At 38.0% G+C, this 17908-nt stretch overlaps 1 protein-coding gene across 1 annotated transcript in view; it reads left to right on the forward strand.

The window, feature by feature from the left end:
• The window catches only part of KCNH5 (potassium voltage-gated channel subfamily H member 5), a 343994-nt gene that overhangs the window by 109616 nt on the left and 216470 nt on the right, over nt 1–17908 (forward strand). The gene's annotated exons all lie outside the window — the stretch shown is intronic.

Raw genomic sequence — 17908 nt, forward strand, 5'->3', positions numbered from 1 at the left:
GTGCAATGCTGAACGAATTAAATTAAATCATGTTACGTGACACAAAGACACAAGGCAGTTTCAAAGACCAAGATCCTCATAAAGAGTCCAGGTACTTAATAGGACCCTGAAAAATTTTTCTGTTGTTTACTGGGAAAATTCAATCTTTACAGAGTCTGAGAGACTTTGCGAAAATGTGACTTGGCATAAAAAGAAATGTGAATATAAAAGAACATTCCTGTAAAAGACACAATTTCTGTTTTGAAAAGGAAACAAAGTAAAGTCCACATCATGGTATTTTTCTAACTACTAAACTATATGTCTGAAGCCACTAAATCATGAAAAAAGATACGTGTAACTTTGGGGTCCAAGAAATATTCTTCCTCATGGGATACTCAGATCATTAAAAAAAAAGAAAAGAAAAAAAAAGAAAGTCTTTTTACAAGCTGGGGTAGAGCAGACACAAAGAATTGACCCAGTTTCCAAAATAAACATTAGGCTTAAAGCTCTCTCCATCTGGCTAAAACTAAAACCAGAAATGAAAATCAGCATGTTCACACTCCATTTCCTACCTACACGAACAAGAGCAAGGGCAAGAAAAAAATTTAACTTGTAACTTATTATATCTGAGGCTGCTGAAGTCTCATATTGATATTTGTAGGAGATTTAAAAAAAAATCTTGGAAAAGGACAACAACTAATTGTTAAACTGCCTGGATATCCCTTTGGATCAAATGCCCTTCAGATCACCACTAGGCTGGTGTACAGACCCAACCCTGAGCAGGTTCCTATATTCTGAGAAAAATGTCCTTCAGTCTGCCTAGCTGCCTAATTTCTATAAGGAAAAATACATCTCTTTCCAAAAACATCGTTTCTTTTCTCCAAAATATTCCCTGAAAATCTGCCTTCTCAACTCTTCTCAGAACACATTCCATACGAGACACATATTTCTCTCCATAAAACAAGACAAGCAGTATACATGAAAAGTTGCAACTACCTCTGAAAGATACCTCTTCCTTTTCCGTAGTAACCTCATCTCCAAACCAACTCCATTTCATGGATTGGCTTGATTGCATCCTCAGAACATCAGGCATAAGGAGTGTTAGCCCACATTTTGCAATTGAAAAAAATAAAACCTGAAGAGATTCAAAAACTCACCAAGGTTACACAGGCCCTTGCCCCCATCTTCAATCTCTGAGCCGCACTATCTTCAATTTAATTCCTTTTCCTATGTGTCGGGCTTAGGGCAATGCCCTTATTTCGTTGTGGCATTTATCTAAACCTCACAGAAGGTGCTAAAGGAGCTCACCAACCTGAGAATGCGCTGCGTGGCACTGGTCTCCTCTGCAACATTGCGTGACCAGTGTGTAACTAAATGCTGTCCAGTGGCCCTGAACCACCCACATGGGAGATTCAAGATTTCCTTCTTAAACATCCCACTGGCAGATGGTCCCATTGTACTTCCAAATGTGCTAAACCATTTGCCTGCTGTGTTATAAGTCATATCAGTAAATCACAGAAAGTTTTTAGACTGTTTGAGCTACCATCAATTATATCGTATTTGCAAATTGGAGCTTAGCATTATATGACTAGTTTTCCTCCCTACCAATTAAACCACACCAATTTTCATATCCATAGTTTTTAGATTTTTTTATTTTTAAAGTCTCAGTTGCATAGCATCACAGCAGAACAGATTCTGACTGACATATACCATGTGAGTAAGGCTGCCTCAATTTAGAAACTAAGCAGATAACAATGGAATGACTAAAAAATACTTTTAAATAAAATTAATTTCCAAAATCCAACTTTGTAGCCCTCTGACATACAGTGTCTGTATATTTAATAATGTATGAAAACAGTCTGGACAAGCAGCACGGTTTGTGAAAAGAGCGTGGGCTTTGGAGTCAGAAAAACCTAGGTTCAAATTTTTTGTCATCAATAATTAAGAATTTACATCGATGATATAAACTGTCATCTGTAAAATGGAGGTTTCTTTGGAATATCTAAAAGATCAAATATAACACTTCTGAAACATTTTACAATTGTTTTTGGTGAATGAATGAATGTATGGAGTAAGATAGAAAGAAGAGTTTAAAAGGACTTGTAGATTTCTGGATAATTCAGTTGAATGAGTGATGAAGCTGTTTTCTAAGTCAGAAAAGAACAGTTTAGAGGGCTGGCAGGCCAGTCGTCTGGTGATGTCCATTAGGCTGTTAGAAGTGTGATTTTGGGTTCTAGAGAGGTAAGGCATAGAGAAATCTCTTTGGGAATCACAGTTTATGGAAAGTAATAGATTTCCAAAGAGCACAGGTAGAGTCAGAATAAAGCTGTCCAAGGTTGGACACTTAAGAAAGAAGAGTCCCAGAGGGTACTAAAAAGAGAGGCCAGAAAGAAAGAAGCCTGGCTCCAGTAGGAGGATTTGTAGTTTAAAAAGTGTGAGAGAGTTTCAGGAAGGAAGGGGAAAGGAGGAAGGAAATAAGACAAATGTGACAGCAAATCAGGAGAGATCTGGCTGGCCTTAGGCGTTCTTCAGTGACCTTTCATGAGCAGTTTCATTGGCCATTTGTCTGGAGAGAGCCATATTGGGAATTTGTCTTTATGGGATCCAAACTTTTTTTTTCCTTTATGTAAAGGGAAAATAAACTCATCAGTAGCCATTAACCTAGGTGAATTGATACCTATAACAAGCAGGTGGATGATACGTATATAGTGTTTTTCACTGCCAAGGTTGCTTTCTTTCTGAATCAATTTTCAAATTCAACATGATATATTGAAATTCAATTATTATATGCACAACACATACATAGAGTTTTCCTTTTGTGTTGTAAAATAGAAAATAAAATTGATCGAGAGAAGTTTTTATGAAACCCCACTTTCTAAGAATAGATATTTTAGTCAGAGGAGACTTTTATTCACTAACAACTACAGGATTATTTGATGACTTCCAGTAATTTAGTTTTGATTCTTATGGATGCATATATTGCCCAAGATAGACCAACCTGATAGGTTAAGCAGTGCTCTGCTAGAGCAAAAAGAGTGGGGGCCTACATGAGCCCATATGAAATTGACATATGATTTTAATTTTGTTGGAAATGAAATACTTGGAAATTTTTTTGTAGGCTGAAAGACTCATAAGTCCATAGATGGATATATTTAGAATCTGTTCAAGTAAGTGTCATACCCAAAGGCCTTTTTACTTGGTTTTGAGAATTGCTTTGGTATACTCAGAGGTGATTTTCTTTGGAGCCATTTCTAAACCAGTCCCTTAGTGACTGCTTCTTACCTCCTTATTTAATGTTTACATCAAGGGTGATTACTAAGTTAGGCCTCCCTGGAAGCACAGTACTGGCTTTGGGCTGTGGTTATAGATAAGAAGATCCTAATGGGATGAGATCTATATCCAAATTGACTTCCAGGAAATACTGGGGGCTTTAAGAAAGTCTCACTGATTCTTTTTCTGTGGCTATGCTATTGGATTCTGTCTTCTTTAAAGTTTATTTATAACCATCCCCTAAATTAATTTATTTATAACCATCCAACCAAATTAAAATTTGGTCACCTCACTGATTCAAAATGAATTCAAGGGAAGGACTCTTAACTCATGCCTCTAATTAGGCTGTGGCGAAGGAGGCAGGTCTATTATTGGCTTTTCTGAAAGAACTTTAGGGTCGGACGCACAGACCTGGGGAACTTTTCTTACACTGGATTGTCCTTGCGTCTCTGTCAGTTTGACTCACTTCCTCTTGGGAAAGGCCTCAAAGGACTGTCTTAGTGGGATTGTTTCCCCAATTCCTTTCCCTTATGAAGGCCTGGTGAGAGAGCAGTGCCCCCACCCTCTCCCCGAATACTGCAGATTCCTTTGTCCCTTGTCCTTTGGCTGCACGGTGCTCTAAAATCCTAATCTGGATCCATCTGTCCCTTTTATTCCAGGACTGCTGAGCACTAACTGGAGTAAACTACACGGCCATGTGAACAGGTGCCACTGAAATATATGATTTGCAGTCTTACCAGCCTTTACTTTTTAGGTCATCTTCCTCTTAACGTTTTGCTGAGCAGCTGTTCTGGTACAACTTCCCCGCTTTCTCCTCCCACCTTTCCCCAAACTATGACCACCATTCTGCCTCTCAGTAGGTGGCCTTCCTCTTATTTCTCTGAAAAAGGAGGGTAGCAGGAGACCATGTGTATTCCTTTATGTTTCTGATCCTGTCAGGGGCTGGGTGTGGGGAGAAATCCATATAGGGCATTGTAGGCTGGAGCAGTGGCTTTTGTTCTGTCAGACAGGAAGACTTTTGAGGGTTTTGAACCATAATGGCATGCTTTGTTTTATATTTTATAATGATCACTCTGGCTGCTGAGTGAAAATTGACTGAAAAGAGTCATGGATGGAACAGGGGAGACAGGTTAATAGTCTAGGAGAGAGATGATGGTGATGGTAGTCAGACTTGGTCGGATTCTGGGCATATGTCAGGTTAGGACCAACAAAGCATGAGAGTGTGAGAAAGAGAGGGTGAGGAATTACTTTAAGGTTTTCGGTACTAACAACTGCCACGCTAAGTTGGGATGATGTCATGGTGAGAGGTCAGTTACATTTACTTGTCTAGAGTTCAGTGGAGTGGTCCAGAGCGTGGACAAAGATATGCTTTGTTGCTCAATGGTTTTTTCCTCCAACTATTTTCCTTTCTTCCTTCTGTATTGTCTACCTCTCTGATGACTCTTTCTCATCAGCCCATAAATACGCTCATATATCTTCAATAAAAAAATACATATGCGAATAAAACATTTGACCTTGCATTGTCTTCACTTATTATCTCTCTCTCTTCTTTCATTTCTAAGCAAGCTTTCTAAAGCATGTGTCTGCACTTCCTCAACTACATTTACTCCCTATTGAGGTTGGATTTCTTTCCCTGCACCATCTCTAGGTACATTTGTATAGTCCATGGATACTTTTTCATTCATGTGGAAATATGTCACTCACCTTCTTTGATGTTTCCCTTTCCTTGGTTTCTCTCCCACCTCTCTGGTTATTTCTTCTCTGCTTGTCTTGATGGATCATCTTATTCTGTTCCCCTTAAAATTTGAAAATTATGACATCAAGAACAAATTACTGAACGATCAAGGGCAACTCTCCTGATAGGCTGAGCAATGTCTCCCCATAAGGAGTAATGTAAGGGGAGCCAGCCAACTCCCCCATATCCCTCTGATCACTTTGCCTGATATTTCTGCCATAAGAAATCCTGCTTCATGTATCCTTGACTCAAGAAGGCCCCTGTGAAACTGCCATTTTGTTCTCTGAAGGGTGTCTCTACTTCCTATTAACATACAAACATGGACTGAGTTTCAAGCTTGTTCACTGTCACAGTGAAGAGAAAAGAGATGCTGAGATTTCAGAAGAGGGAGGAGACTAGTCAAGCATGGTGGTGGTGGTAGTGGGGGTGGTGGTGCCCGGCAGGTAGGGAGTAGAAAGGGAGCTAAGGTGATGGTGCCAAGAGGGAAACAACTTCAGGAGGATGCTTTTTTGCTTCTAGCTCTATGGTGGGAAAATCATCAGAGATTGATATTTCATGCCACTATTATCCTGGTTTGGTGCCATGAGATTTTTCTTCCCCACCCTGCCTAATGTGTCCTTGTCATTCTATGTTTCATTACCTCCTTATTATGGTCAGTAATTATATTCCTTTGTTCTTTCTTTACATGTTTATTGTTTGCCTCTCCAAATAAACGGGTAGCCATGAAGACAGGGACCTTGTCTGTCTGGTTCACTTCTATATCTTTAGTGTAACAAATGAAATGATTTGGATGCTCCATATTCAAAAAGTTATAAATTGGGGCAAAGCAAAGCTACACTGTTCTCCAGCCCCAACTATTTTAGTGGTGGGTTTAAATTTTTACACAAAAAACCCTGAAAACCTTAGATGAATCAACATATAGCTGACTTCACTTTTCAACAACAGTAGCTCTGCTGTGTGTGATTTATGGTTTACGGTTCACTCCAAGCCTCTTGTCTCCCAGGCCTCTAGATAGGAGGTAGGATACACTTCTCTGCTGCATTCAGATTTCCCCTCAATCTATATTGGGTTCTTTTACCATTTCCTATATTCCTTCTATTCTGCCCACCTATATTTCACTATGCCCTCACCCACATGTCCAATGTGTTCTGGGAGAAGAACTAAGATTTTACCAATAAAAACAAAACAAGAATTTAAAAAGCCATTTGCTGTCTCCAGGGCCTGGCTCTTGCAAAAGAAATCTGTTTTCAAGCTTATTGTTTTGGCTATGGCTTTAAAAAAAAGTCTAATTTGAAACTTGAACCTGAGCTGCTTTGTTTGTTCTCAGATGTAGATACACACCCCTTGAAAGGTGACTGCCACTGTTTCAGTGGGAGGGTAGCAGAGGGGTCATTAGGAAGAACTAGAAATTAGAGGGACCAAAAGTTCTTCTCTGAGTGTGTGTATGTGTGTGTGTGTGTGTGTGTGTGTGTGTGTGTTACTCAGCCATGATTGAATCATGGCATGAATGAGTTTGCCATACTCCCGGTTGTTCATTGACCTCAGAAGAGAACCACTTGGGAACTTAAATGGTTTGGAAAAACAACTGACCATGCCATAGAATTTGATGACAAACTATAGAATTTGATGATGGGTGTCCTGTTCTATAGAGGGCAACATAAAATCAGAACTGTTTCAATTTAGATCAGAAACACAAATCTTTTTGTTGTTGTTTGCTAAAGAAACAAAATCATATGAGTATATTTTAGAGAAATTTGTACCTTGAAAAAAGTGTTTCCATTCACTCAGTGGGAAATTTTGGTGGTTTCTGATATTTGAAGAGAGACTTCCTAAGGCTGTGTGCCTCCAACAGATAATTTAATCATTAGAAAGAAGTTCTGAGAAGAAAAGAAAGGTGATTGCAGTGGGATTTGGTTAATATGATAATGCCGGTGAAGGCAAAGCTGAGGACTCAGGACCTGCAGGGAAAAGGAAGGACTTACCTTCTGCTTTGTGTGCTTCTGGTTTTCCTGGCTTCTTTCTAACTTATTTTACTTGGTTATTCAGATTATTTGCTTGCTTTTTTTTTAAATTTAATTTTTAGATCAAAGTAGTACATGCACATAATTTAAAGAGTCAAATAGTGCTATAATTATAATAAGAAAAACATTTTCCTGTCCCTCCATGTATTTCCCCATTTCTCAGATATTACTTTAAAATATTTTAAATATATTTTTTGGTATTTTTCTATTATCTCTAAATAACATGCTTATTAGAGAGGAATTTCAGTTTTAGTCATTATTTATTGATTTGCATCTTTGGAAGATGAAAATATAATTTTCTTTTTTGTTCCCTTCCTTTAGGCCCCACAGCATACACATATTCGTTTTCCAAAGATCTTTTTCCTTAGTATAGTTAGATAATGATTTTGATTGACTCAATAGTCTGTTTTCAGCATCATAACTATACATACTCTATTTATAACTGAATCATATAGTATGCTATGATTATTTTCCTGTACAAAGTTTAGTTTTCCCTTGAGTAATTAGGTAATTGCTATTAAAATTTCTTTCTTAGTTTTCTATGTGCTTTCTCATTAATTCATTCCCAAACTCTCCTCCACTATTTAACTTTTATTTCAATATGATCATGTTAGGTAGTAATCAGCGTCTCCTCTTTGGAGGCATATCTCTTGAAGCCTTCTGACCTGCTCCAGTCTGGACTAGTTTTTACTGGCCTGACCCACTGCATTCACCCTGCTTTCTCCCTTTATCCATGATCTTCAGGATTCCCTTTGCTTTTGTCTTTTATAGATCCTCTGTTTCCTACATCTGTTTTGAAGGAGCACCTCTTACAATCGCCTCTAAAGAAAGGACACATGAAAGGAAAATATATTTTTTGACACTGCATATGTCTGAAAAGTGCTTTTCATTTATCCTTACCCTTAATGGAAAGTTTTTCTGGGTAGAGATTTAAAGGTTAGAAATAATTTCCTGACTTAGTTTTCAAAGCATTATTCCTCTGTCTTTGATTTTCAATGGAACATTTCAGAAGATTTCCATTTGAATCTTGATTTCTGTAAATAACATGTTTTTGTTTCTCCCTTCTCTCTAGAAACCTTTAGAATCTAAAAATAATGCTCAGTATCATGAAATGCCATGCACCTTGCTGTGGGTCTATTTTCTTCTACTTTTCTAGACTCTTAAGGGCCTGTTTTATCTTTTGGAAATTTCTATTCTTCACTTCTGGGAAATTTTCTTCAGGTTTTTATTGACGAGTTCCTTCTTTCTGTTTTCTCTTTAGAAATGCCTATTGTTTGGATGTTGGATCTCCTGGACTAGTTCTCCAGTTTTCTTATCCCCTTTCCACAATTTTCCATCATTTTAAAAAACTCTGTGTTCTAAAAGTTTTCCTCATGTTTATCTTTCAAACCTTCTATTGAGTTTTTATTTCTGCCAGCATATTTTAATTTCCAAGACATCTTGTAATTTTGCTTTATTCTTTTCATAACATTCTGTTGTTATTTCATGAATGTAAAATCTTCTCCTTCTGAGGATGTTACATCCCATATAATCTCTGCTTCCTTCAAGTCAATTTTTGATTTGTTGGTTTGGGCCTCTGTCTCTAATGTTGGAGAAGCTTTATTCAGATCCCTGATTATTCTGGCTGCCTGTTTGTAGCCAGCCTTATGACTGTGGCATGAATATAGGAAGATAGGATTGGGCTATTTTGTGGGGAAATTCTCAGCATCAGTATTTTTTTGGTCATTTCTGTTGAATAGGCCAAATTTCCCAGAGAAGAATCTTCCAATCTCCAGGCCAGAGAATATAAGCCTTGCTGCCAGTTTTCTGGAAGCTGATTGGGGAATAATGTTAAGGGTTTGGCATTCCATGTGTAAACTTTCACATAAACTCCCTGATGTCAGTATGGTACCACTACTTTTTGCTGTTCCCTCAGTCCAAAAACCCTTTGTTTTACCTGCTCCAGAAGAAAAATCTTTAATCTTCTGCTGGGGTATGAGAGGCACAATTGCTTAGCTTTGTAGAATTAAGGAGGGCAGCTAGGAAGGGGTGTCCATCTGTTTCTTAAGCATACTTTCAGCCCCATCTTCACTCTCTCATTTCCCAGTGTACCTGGTGATGGCAATTCCTGAGATATTTGAAGGTTCTGTAGTACTAATCAAGTTGCTCCTTGGCTTTCCCTACTGATAGTTTAAGATTCAATGGTCTTGGACCTGCTAAGTCAGATACTACTTGTTCCTATGATTTCCAGCTTCTAAAATTTTATTGCTATTCTGTCTTCTGTTCTCTTTGTCCTTGTAGCATTAAGCCTTTCACGATATGCATATATGTTATTTTGCAGGATGTTTTGTGTGTGGGGGGGAGGGCAGAGATACATGTGTTCAATCCTCCATCCTTGGAAGCAGTCTCTGTTTCTTAATAGCTCTCTCAGTTCTTCCTCTTCCTCTTCTCTTTCACTTGTTTGCTGTGCACATTTATACTGTTGTTGATCTAAATGTTCCCACTGCTATTTAACTTTTGGGTCAAGCTGCTTGGTCCATAGCAAATATCCCAACCTTGCTAAATCCATCAGTGTTTCGTCAGTATAATATCTGTCTACTTAACCTGTAAGTCTACTCCACTGTCTGCTTGGCTTCTTGTCTCTTAAATATGATCCTTGCTCTTTGGAAGTCCTGTTGTGTTATGTACATCCTCTTCTCCATCATTTTCTCAGGGATTCTTCTCTTGTCCCCTTTCTGTATTCATTGGAGCCAGGTTTTCTCTCCTTGATACCGCATCATTCCCCAATCCCTTAAACTCATGGAATAACACTGTAAAAATGATCAGATGCTCTATGTTAGTAGCTAGGTTGAATCAGGTGTCTAATCTTTTCACATAGGCTTATACTTTAGGGTTAACGGAAGGTAACTTTACCAGCATCACTGATGAAATATGTTCAGTTTCTTAAAGTCAGTATTCTGTTACACTTTTAGGACTAGAAGTGGTAGGCAATAAAGGAGGGAAAGGAAGGTCCATTCTCAGTGCTAGGGACTAAGTTTAAAGCAATCAGGGCTAAAATTCCTTTTCTGTCAGCCTTTAATGAATAGCATTCTAGAGTGCACAGTGAATTCAGCACAGTGATGTTTGGATTTTGTTGATAAATCTGTTATAGGTGTTTCATCAGTTTGTGTTTAGGCTGAAATACTGTCAGCTGGAACACTGCTGAGCAGCCAGTGTAGGATGGGAACATATGTGCCTCTGATGAAAGCTGCTTTGCAGTTTAAAATCACTGGGATTCCTGTGAAGCTGCATCTTGTGAACACTGTTATATAAGCACTGCCTTGAAAATCTTTGGCTTGAGTCTTAATTAAATAAGTTCATAGAGTATGGGCCTAATGGCTGAGCAGGGGTGAAAATGAAATGTCCCTATTGTGGTACCTGACACTCTTCTGTTGTCAGACAGAACTTTGCCTACAGAAATTTAAAGTAGGGGAAGCCTGACTAGAAAACAGCATCATGGTTAGTGGTAAAAAGAAAGTAGAGAAAGGATACCTATTGAAGGTTGTGTTCCCATTATAAAGTTGAATTGAGTGACCAGAGCATCTGGAATAGGGCAAGGAAGGGAGAGGATGGTGTGGGATGAGGTCAGAAAGTAATGGGGTCAGATCATACAGGGCCCTGGAGATCATTTTATTCTGTGGATGGGGGCCTCTAGAGGGTTTTGAGCAGAAAATGTCATGATATGACATATTTAACAAGGTCACTCTGTCTGCTATATTGAAAATAGACTCCAGGGGGGCAAGGGAAGAAGAGACATTTCGGAGAGACTATTGCAATAATCCAAGTGAGAGAGGGTGGTAGCTTGCACCAATGTAATTGTAGTGGAGACGGTGAGAAGTGGTTAGATTCTTAAAATATTTTGAGGGTAGAGTCAATAAGATGTGGTGACAGATCAGATGTGGGATGTTAATGTAAGAGAAAAATTAAGCATGACTCCAGTTTTTTTGACCTGTTTATCTCTAGGGATGGGAAAGATAATGGAAAAAGCAGAGGTTTTTTTTTTTTTTTTATTAATTTTTTTAGCAGGGTAGTGGAATTAGCAGTTAAGTTTTGATAAGTCATGCTCAATTTGAGATGATTATTAGTCAGACAAGTGCACATGGCAAGTAGGCATTGGGTAGACAGGTCTGGATTTCAGGGGAGAGATCCTAGCTGGAAACATACATTTGGGCATTGTTGGATAGTGCTGATATTTCAAGTCAGGAGACTGGTTGAATGCTCCATGGGATTGAGTGTAGCTAGAAAACGGGTCTAAGAACTCACCCTTGAATTCCAATATTTAGTGGTCTGTAAGATGAGTAGAAATCTGCAAAGAGGCTGGGAAGCAGCACTCAGAGGGATAGGAGGAAACCTAAGAGTGAGGAGCCCTGCTGTGGACAGGTAAAGAATGTGTTTCAAGGAGGGGTGAGTGAATTGCCGCTTAGAGGTCAAGCAGGATGAGGCCTGGAGATTGGTCATTGGATTTTTTTTTTTTTATTACCAGTAGACCTTTATTATTCTTTTTTTAAAATTTTATTGAGATTGTTCACATACATACAATCATCCAAAGATCCAAACTGCACAATCAGTTGCCCATGGTACCATCCTATAGCTGTGCATCCATCACCATAATTTTTTTTCAATTTTTAGGGCATTTTCATTACTCCAGAAAAGAAATAAAGACATAAAAGAAAACTCAAATCCTCCCATACCCCTAACTCCTCCATTATTGACTCACAGTATTGGTATAGAACATTTGTTCCTGTTGATGAAAGAATGTTAAAATACTAACTGTAGTATATAGTTTGCAATAGTTATATATTTTTTCCCTATATACAACTCTATTATTAACTTCTAGTTATAGTGTCATACATTTGTTCTAGTTCATGAAAGAGATTTCTAATATTTGTACAGTTAATCACGGACGTTGTCCACCACAAGATTCACTGTATTATACATTCCCATATTTTAACTTCCAGCTTTCTTTCTGGTGACACACGTGACTCTAAGCTTCCCCTTTCCATGACATTCACACACCATTCATCACTATTAGTTATTCTCACAATAATGTGCTACTGTCACCTCTGTCCATTTCCAAACACTTAAGTTCAACCTAGTTCAACATTCTGCTCATAATAAGCAACCACTCCCCATTCTTTAGCCTCATTCTATATCCTGGAAACTTATATTTCATATCTATGAGTTTACATATTCTAATTAGTTCATATCAGTGAGACCGAACAATATTTGTCATTATGTGTCTGACTTATTTCACTCAATATAGTGCCCTCAAGGTTTCTTCATCAATCTGTTTTTTTTTTTAAATGGTTTTGTTCACCTACCATACATTCCATTATAAGTAAACAATCAGTGGTTCCCTGTACAGTCATGTATTTATGCATTCACTGCCATCACCACTATTGATATAAGGACGTCTCCATTTCCTCCACAAAGAAGGAAGAAGAGTCAAAGAAGGTAGAGAGAAAAATAAGAAAAAGAAAGGAAAAATGATAGCTAGGAAGCAACAAAAGGAAATATAGAATTAAACTAAACTACAATAAAAAAGTCAGACAACATCACCAATGCCAAGAGTCCCATACCCCTCCCTTATGTCACCCTCTTAGAGGCATTTAGCTTTGGTATATTGCCTTTGTACATTAAAATTAGCACAATACAATGTTTCTGTTAACTATAGTCTCTAGTTTGCATTGATTGTATTTTTTCCCCACTACCACCCCATTTTTAACACCTTGCAAGGTTGACTTCATTTGTTCTCCCTCATGTAAAAACGTATGTGTACATTTTATCACAATTGTTGAGCACTCTAGGTTTCACTGAGTTATATAGTCCCAGTCTTTATCTTTTCTTTTGGTGTCCCACATGCTTCTAACCTTCCTCTTTCCACCATATTCATAGTCATCTTTGTTCAGTGTACTCACATTGCTGAGCTACCATCACCCAAAATTGTATTCCAAGCCTCTCATGCCTGTCTTTTCCTATCTGTCTGTAGTGCTCCCTTTAGTATTTCCTGTAGAGCAGGTATCTTGTTCATAAACTCTCTCATTGTCTGTTTGTCAGAGAATATTTTAAACTCTCCCTCATATTTGAAGGACAGTTTTGCTGGGTATAGGATTCTTGGTTGGCATTTTTTCTCTTTCAGTATCTTAAATATATCACACCACTTTCTTCTTGCCTCCATGGTTTCTGCTGAGAAATCTGGACATAGTCTTATCAAGCTTCCTTTGTATGTGATAGATCACTTTTCTCTTGCTGCTTTCAGGATTCCCTCTTTGTCTCTGATGTTTGATAAGCTGATTATTAAGTGTATTGGCATAGGTTTATTCAGATCTATTCTGCTTGAGGTATGCTGTGCTTCTTGGATCTGTAATTTTAGGTCTTTCATAAGAGATGGGAAATTTTCATTGATGATTTCCTCCATTATTGCTTCTGCCCCTTTTCCCTTCTCTTCTCCTTCTGGGACACCAATGGCATGTATATTCATGCTGTTCATGTTGTCATTCAGTTCCCTGAGATGTTGCTCATATTTTTCCATTCTTTTTCCAATCTGTTCTTTTGTGTGTAGGATTTCAGGTGTCTTGTTCTCCAGTTCTTGAGTGTTTCTTTCTGCCTCTTGAACTGTGCTGTTGTATGTCTCCATTGTGTTTTTCGTCTCTTGTATTGTGCCTTTCATTTCCATAGATTCTGCCAGTTGTTTTTTCGAACCTTTGATTTCTACCTTATGTTCGCCTAGTGTTTTCTTTAAGTCCTTCATCTCTTTTGCCATATCTCCCCCGAACCGTTGACTTGTTTTAGCATATTTCTTTGAAAATCTTTAATTGATTGTTTCATTAAAGTGAAACAATATCTCAACTGTATCTTAATTGAGGTGTAAGTTTGTTCCTTTGACTGGGCCATATCTTTGTTTTCTGTTGTCTAAGCATCTGGTTTCCTTGGTTACTCCAATCAGATTTTCCCAGACCAGAACAGGTTCAGGTCTCAGAATGGGGTTATATTCACTGTCATGTTTCCCTGAGGGTGTATTTTAGAAGATTGACAGACTTTCCTATGAGACCTCTAGGTGCTGTGCTTTTCCTAACCCACCCAGCATGTGGTGCCTGTTAGCCTGTTGTTCCCCACTGGTGTAAAGAGGTGTGGCCCTTTTACTTCTCAGTTTAAGTTGTTTCTGTTTTGACTGTTTTCCCCCAGGCTCTGAGGTTTGATTTCTGAAGGGAAGGCCAGCTTTAAAGCCAGACACCACCTCCTTCCTCTTAGGGAAGATACACCCCTTAGGGAGCTATCTTCTACATTTGAATATCTCCTTTGTCTGTCTGACTCTGTCAACTGCACCCCTGTCTGGGTCAGAGTGCTGCAAACTGAGAATGACTGAGGCTCTCTCCATGGAGCCACTCAGGTTAAGAGAGAGAAAAAAGAAAAGAAAATCCCTTTTCAGAGCCAGTCCGTGACCCCCATTTCACCCATTGATCAGAGAACACCTAGTCTTCTGGGATCCCTTTCCTGGGGCACAGGTGTTTTTTTGGCTCTTTAAGGTCAGTTGTCTGTAAAAGCCTCTATATTTTCCCTTCTTTTTTTAATTAATTTTTTTCCCCATCAGCCCCAACTCCTCTCCATTGGTAGCAACCTTAGGGTACTTTGCTCACTGGAAGTGACCTCAGGGTACTTTGCTGCTTGTTAAGGGTTTGACTATGTTTGGAGCTTGTATTCATCAGTCCACATTTGTTAAATAAAACCCTAGTTGGAGCTGAGTTGAGCTATAGTCACTTGCTCAGAGAGTGCTGCTTTTTACCCCAGCGAGGTCCTGCAACTCAGCCTGCCATGGGGGGACAGGGCTCCTGACATGTTCTCCAGTTTTTACTTACAGATTTTATGCTGCAATCTCAGCCATTCCACCCAATTCAGATTGGTGTATCATGTGTGGCCAGTCATGGTTGTCCCCCAGCAGTTGTTCCAGATTATTTACTGGTTGTTCCTGGTTGTTTATTAGTTGCTCCAGGGGACTAACTAAATTCTACACCTCTCTATGCCACCATCTTGCCTCTCCTCTCCCAGTCATTGGCTTTTGTAGGCTGGAGGTCATTGATGACCTTGAATAGATTTGTTGAAGTCTTACAGTAAAAGTTCCTACTAATCTCTGTGTGCCTCAGTTTCCTCATCTGTAAAATGGAGTAATGTTACCCACCTTCATAGTGTTGTTCTGAGAACTAAATTAATTCATATAGAGTACTCACTAGTACCTGGAATATTGCAAGTAGTGTATATATATATAGTTGCTGGTTCTAGAAAACTCTATTCAGGTGACATCAATTGATATTGTTAGTCACGATCCTTTGTTGAGGTCATACAACTAATGAAGAATCCACACAACTGAATGAGATCCAATGCATATACCTCCTGGTCAGGCTATTCATTGATGACCTAGTCCAGTGTCTTGCTGAAGTACAGACAAATCTTCAGTGTGATAACTCTATTGAGTGAGAAATAGGTTATCACAACATGACTTCTTCAGGATCACATGCTGGGTCTTAGAGATAACTCTTCTCATTTCCGGGTGCTCATCCATTTTTAATCTTGTCCAGGAATAATGTATAGTTTACCAGTTTGTTGTTGGACTTCTGTATCTTTTTAATTATTGTTTGAAAACTGCAATTATGTTCACCTTATTTTTAGTCTTTTGCCCACTCTGTCTTTCAGTCATAGCTGACAGTGGCACAGTTATCTCTTTGGCAGGTTCTCTATAGTATCTTGGGGTGAAATCTGATGGGGCCAGATCATGCAAACTCATTTAGAGCTATTAATGTTTTGTTTTATTTTTTAATAAGTTTGCTTCTTATTGGGTTTATGGTTAGCTCAGCAGTGCTCAATATAATCTATATTCCAGTCAGAATATTATTCTACTTGACATTGAAGACAGTGCCAGATTTGAGTGTCTTCTGTGTCATCCATCAACTCTGACCCACAGCACAAGAAGTGAGGCTATTCTTTCTTTCTACTGTTTGTTGTCCTTGGGAGTTTTTTGGGTGCAAATATTAGTTCCTTAAGGTCTTTAGGTTTCCTAACAATTTAAGTAACTATCTGCATAGAAAAATATCCCTTTAGGCTTTGAGATATTGGCAACTTCTTTAACAGCATCCAACATAGTCTTTTGTCCTGAAGACCATATAAGCACTTCATAAATTCATGAGAGTAACAAAAAGATGCACTTCTAGTTTATCAGGTTCCTTAGCACTGAATTACTTTAATTCTCCCTGGAGCTGATGCAAGCCCACCCTTCTTGCCCTCCTTGCATCCTTTCCTTTCTTTCCCCACCCTTATTTTCCTTCTCTGCTATCCATTTGAAATATTTCTTGCCTGAAACAGTTCTAAATGGTTATAGCATGATATTTTAGGATACATAAAACAGTCACCCAGTATTGATCAGAACATAGTCTTTGTCATTTTCAAAGCTTGTGCAACCCTATAGCAGCAAGAAGAAAAAATTATCTATTTCTTGGGTTTATGCATTGACAAAAAATGCCAGTATCTGCCGACTCATTTCCGTCCTTGTTCCTGATCTTATTTTTCTTAATGTGGGAATTTCTTTCTTCTTTGATATTGTGTCAGAAAGTATTCAGACATAAAACCATTATATATAGTTTGTGGAAATCCATAATTGGGAATCTAACTTCAGATTCTGGAATTATGTCTACAGGCTTGATTAGAGGCTACATTGTGGCCACCTGATCTAGACTATGGACAATATCCTCATTGGGAATTTAAGGGTTTAAAGGAACCAGTGTATGCCAGGGGCAGGGGGAAGGGGCTGGTTAATACTTTAATTTTTCTTTTACCTGTGAAATGCAGATTGAATATATGTACATATTGATACAAATATATTATACATTACATTATTTAAAATATATAAATACAATTTTAGGCTGACAAAAAATCTGTTGAAGAATATTCTTTATGGTAAAGTGAAAAATTAAAGAGTATACTTTTGGCGAATTTTCAAAGAGAAGGAGGGAATATTTAAATGAGGAGTTAAATATACAGGCTACATTTACACAAAAGAAAGCTCCTATAGTTTAATGCCATTCATTAGTTTGTTTTAAACCTTTTGTGGTTTATTTTCAATTTAAAATGAATGTATACTTTAATTAGTCTTGAAGTGGGAAAGGGAGGCATAAGTTTTTTAGTTAAACAGAGTACTTTACATGGTACTGTCTCCTTCATTCTTGGTGATAGGTCTAAATTCTGGCTAACCAACAGAATGTGGTCCACAGGGACCCAGGCCAGCCAATCATTTAATGTGTTGAGTATGTGGTTTGGTTTGTTTCTTATTAGACATTGCTTAATTGAAAAGAGTTGTGAGGTTTTCACTTACTTGTTAATCAATAAATCTGTCAAACATTTATTTGACGTATTTCATATATATGTTTATTATTTAATATAAATTTATGCATGTGTATGTATATTAATGTCCTTGGTGTATCTCTGTCTATCATCTAGATGTCTATAGATATAGATGTAGTATAGATGTAGATGTAGATATAGAAATCTAGGTTTAAGGATGCAAAATCAAGTAAAACACTGTTCTTGACCCCTCTCACAATTGAATTTTAAACAAAAATTTAGAGTCCAGAATGCACTTATTTATAGTGGAACCCAGAAATTCAGTTATATTCTATGCATCATTATATGCTGGAATAGCCAAGAAAAGAGACCTGGTTATAGAGATAATCATACATTCTGACCATGTCACAGAGTTGCTGTGAGATCAAATGAAAGAACATGTGATAAGTGTGTTTTTAGCTTTTAAGCACAAGAATGATTATGGTGTTCTCGCATAGTCAAAATTCAGCCTCTAGGTATCCCTTTCAAATTCTGAAGAATTAAGATGTATTTTTTC

Source organism: Choloepus didactylus, chromosome 4, assembly GCF_015220235.1.
Source record: "Choloepus didactylus isolate mChoDid1 chromosome 4, mChoDid1.pri, whole genome shotgun sequence".
In the NCBI taxonomy this organism is placed as follows: domain Eukaryota; kingdom Metazoa; phylum Chordata; class Mammalia; order Pilosa; family Megalonychidae; genus Choloepus; species Choloepus didactylus.